At 42.4% G+C, this 4,386-nt stretch overlaps 1 non-coding gene across 1 annotated transcript; it reads right to left on the reverse strand.

The window, feature by feature from the left end:
- Positions 1 to 2,384: 2,384 nt before the first annotated feature.
- Positions 2,385 to 2,494, reverse strand: TRNAL-CAA (transfer RNA leucine (anticodon CAA)). Its single transcript has 2 exons — positions 2,457 to 2,494; positions 2,385 to 2,430 (listed from the first exon to the last, which is right to left on the reverse strand). It is a non-coding gene; the product is annotated as a tRNA-Leu (tRNA).
- Between the last annotated feature and the right edge of the window lie 1,892 nt (positions 2,495 to 4,386).

Below are 4,386 nucleotides of genomic sequence, written 5' to 3' on the forward strand. Positions count from 1 at the left end.
ACAGGACAGGATAGGTTAGGGATCTATCATCTGACTTAGGCCAGACATCACTGGCCTAAATCAAATGATTGATCCCTCGGGGATTGAATCGGGATACCCGCAGGTCGCGGGGGGGCGCGCGCCCCCCCGGCCCACGAAAAGCAGCGAAGCCGCCCTGCCGCAGTAAAAGTACTGTGGGCGGGCGGTAACTGGTTAAACATGTCCAGTAAAAAAAATTTAAAAATCAAATTTAGTCATAAATTTAGGCCAAAATGTATTCTGCTACATGTCTTTCCTAAAAAAAAAAATCCCAATACGTGTAAATTAATTGGTTTACGTGAAAGTTATAGCATTTACAAATTTGCATGCGGCCGGCGCCAAGAGGTTAAGGTGGTAATTAAACTCACTTAGTATCTTATCTGCATTAAATTAGCCCCGGAACTTGTGTAATTAATGTTTTTGGTTTTAAAGGGATGAGGTGACAACCAGGTATGATCAGCTATGATGATTGTTGTAAAGTTATACTAGTCCAACTTGGCACCAATGGTGATTTTCCTGGTCCTGTGGTGAGTGGCTTCTCCTCTGAACTGTGACCCTAGGAGGTCACCTGCTTGGTACTGCTGCTACTCACAAAACACCTTGCATTTTCTTCATGGAACACAAGGCATATTCTGATTGGATGAAGAGGAGGGGAGGTGACATCATGATCATCAGGTCTATCAGGGCCCATTCATACTAGAATGCTGTGCTGGAATTCCACCTTCTGCATCTCCTTCAAATTGCACTGCCCTTGCAATCTGCAGCAGGTGTCAGTGCAAAGTAACGACACTCCAAACGCAGGTCACAAATGAAGTGTGTTTGCCCGCACCAGATCGCATGGTACAAAAGTGCAGATCCTGTTGCAGTGTGTTTCCAAAAGTAGTGCATGCATTACTTTTGGTGCAATATGGTACGATTTCAGCCAATTCAAAATAAATGGGCTGAAATTGCATTGCACAGAACTGCATGTGAATCGCACTGGAATATGTAGCGCATTCCTGTGCAATTCACATGCAGTTTCTAGTGTGAATGGGTCCTCAATCAGAGTATGCCTTGAATTCATTAAAAAATGCAAGGCTTTCTGTGGATGGCAGTGGTGCAGAGCGGAGACAGGACCCAGAAAATCACAGCTCTCCTTGAAATACCATCAACTACTACAGTGATTGTCAGCTTCCCCAGTGATCCCTCAGGTATGAATGGCATGTCCTAGCTATGGAGAAGAGCAGATGTGGATGAGGTGGTCTCCTACCTTCCCAGGTTTCCCTTCTCAGGCTCTAGAAGACCATGTAACAGTTCTGCCAAAACCAGGGAAAGATGCCACCCTTTGTAGTATCCTCTATCTTTCAGAAATGTAGATATTCACCTATACTAAGCTGTTGGCTAACAGCCTTACTCCATACAATCCTAGTCTTGTACATCTTGACAAAGTTGGGTTTACTCCAGACAGGAAACCCCAAGATAATACTCTTAAAACCATATCCCTGATAGAATATGCCCAGAAACACAAGATACTTGCTTGCCTAACCACATGCGCACATTTTATACATATTACACAAAGCTAGGCACTCATTTAACCCCTTGATCACCCGAGATGTTAACCCTTTACTAGTTAGCGCCTTTGTGACAGTGTATAGAATTATTACTGATCACTGTATTAATGTCACTGGCAACAGTGGCAGTTAGTCAGTTTCCCCCAGCGTCAGTCAGTATCAGATTGCCTACCGCACCATTGCAGTTCCATTATAAGTTGCTGATCACCGCAATAATAAATAATATAAATGATGAAGCGCTCAACTTATATCCTTCAAAATAATAATCAATCTACAAACATATATAGTGCAAAATCCCCCACGTAAATTATACACCCCCTAGTGGTAAATAGTGATATTCAACAGAATGACACTTAGACTGTGCAAAGTGACAAATATTAAACAAAATATAATGCAAAATCAAATCCAAAAATTATTATTAGTGATGCCACACTGTGTAAAATAATAAAAGTGTTCAATACACTGTGGTAATGATTTCACTCCATGCTGCCATTGTGCTCTTCGTGACTCTTGAAGTGACTCCCCTCATAAATAGCCAAAGTGCCCCCTCACCTTCAATATTCGACCCTTGCGGGTCACAAGGCTTTATATATATAATATATATCTCTGCCAGGATATTGATACTCCACTGCCTCCACCGACTTAAATCAAGATCCTCCTCCAAGCTATGGGTTCCTCTCAAATACCTTCCCTCACAAACAGGGCGCATATGCAAGAGAAGAGCAGACCTCCATAGTGCAACACTATTTTAATGCACACAAGGTAAAATGACAAAAACGCACTCACATGTACTCCAACAGAGAGAAAAAATGTGATTGTCAGAAGTGGGATTTGAACCCACGCCTCCATTTGGAGACCAGAACACACACGCAATGTGAAGAGGGAACTCTTGAGTCTGGCACCTTAGACCACTCGGCCATCCTGACAAGAGACCGCAATAATAGTATTTAAAAGAAAAAAAATCAATATACACATTTTGGATTTTTTTGTTAATCAAATGTAGCACCCTCCTAGTTAGCTACTGAGAGCTAGCTGATTATTTTTCAGTCAGAAGGGCTGAGTAGCAGCCTGGGCAATAGTCAGTGGGGTCAAATTTGAGTCAGGGCTGAGAGGCTCTGCAGATCAGTTCCTAGATACCTCCCCATGCTCTAGAATCTTGGAGAAGATTTTAGAAGCAATGGGTGAGGAGCTGCTGGTCTGCATACTCAAGGGAGTCTGGACAATCCCCAAGCAGGAGGCTTGGCATGGGACCAGAGCAGCCCTTAAGTATGACTGGTCATGCTCAGCAGCTGGAAAGTTTGGGTGGAAGATGTGAGGAAAGCTGAGATGCAGGAGCCTGGGAGGGGGCCCAGTGGGAAGGGGGCTGGTAGGAAAGATTCAAATGACTGGGAAATAACTATACCAGGATATACAGTATACAAAAAAGACAGAGTAGGAAAGAGGGGAGGTGGAGTTGCCATATATGTCAAAAATAACATAAGGCTAACATTCATTCAAAAAACAGATGAGATACTCAAAACCCTCTTGGTCTGCCTTCCAACCAGAGAGGATCCCTTAGAATTGGTGTAATATACTGACCACTAGGACAGACTGAAGATTGTGATAACATGTTTGACGAAATAACTCAAATGGCAATGAAGAGGGAGGTATTGATTATGGGTGACTTCAACATGCCTGACATTAATTGGAATTCTCAAACTGCTATTACAAGCAAGAGCAGAGATGTAATGGAAGCACTGAATGGGCTTTTTCTAAAAGAGTTAGTAAAAAGTCCAAGCCAAGGTGAACATATTCTAGACCTAGTACTGACAAAAAGAACTGAAAAATTCTATACAAAAAGAAAAGTTTTAGATTTCAAAAAGACAAATTTTGCTGAAATGAGTGAATTTCTAAAAAATGAGTTGAAAGGTTAGCGTAAAACGACAGGAGTAAGTTAGTAAAAAGTCCAACTTGAGGTGATCATATTCTAGATATAGTACTGACAAATGGGGATCAACTGTCTAATGTTGAGGTGGGAGAAAATTTGGGTTCTAGTGATCACCAATGTCTTTGATTTGATATGTACACCAACTCCATAGGCCCTTGACTTTGTAGTGACCCATGAAAGCAGCTAGAGTTTTCCTTTGAATGCACTATAAGCATGAGTGACAGTAGCTCTCTCTCTCCTAAGTGCCCATGTTCATCATGAAGAGCCGTTAATACTGCTTGTCTGTGTTTCTCTGGGAGGAACAACTGCCACCTTTCCTCTGAATCTTCTAAAGGATCTCTGCTTGATGCAGATGATGCAGTATTGTACCTGCAGCCAGTCCTATTCTTTGTAGACTAACTTCAAGTTCATGATAGAACCATTTAGTAGCAGGTTGGGATCTTGTTTGGTCAGAGCTTTCAAAGTTAAACTGCAGAGCTGGTCTTCACTCTGATCTGCCTTCAAGCCTTTATTTGACAATTGTGGGAGCCCCTTGCTTCTCACTTGAGACAAGTCACATTAGCACTTGGTCACTCCCGATGGGGTGACTCAAATGGCCTCCTTTGTGTTGATGATAAATGCATGGCAACTTTCTGGACTTGTGTCCCAATTATGTGCTCTTCAGGATCAAGTGTCAGCATCTCGGTTCCCTACTCATGGCTGATATTTCAAAGTGAATTGAAATCCCAATAAATCAGGTAGCAAATGATCTCCAGTGGCATCTAGCTTGGCTGTTGGCAGAAGATAAGTTAGGGGATTATTGTCTGTCTTGACTTCAAAGGAGGAGCCATACATAAATTGTTGATGACGGCCCACTTCAGGGCCGGTTAGTTTTACTCTGATGGAGTTAGA

The sequence above is a fragment of the Staurois parvus genome, unplaced genomic scaffold, assembly GCF_062004578.1.
Source record: "Staurois parvus isolate SC_StPar_1 unplaced genomic scaffold, SC_StPar_1.0 ptg000257l, whole genome shotgun sequence".
NCBI lineage: Eukaryota > Metazoa > Chordata > Amphibia > Anura > Ranidae > Staurois > Staurois parvus.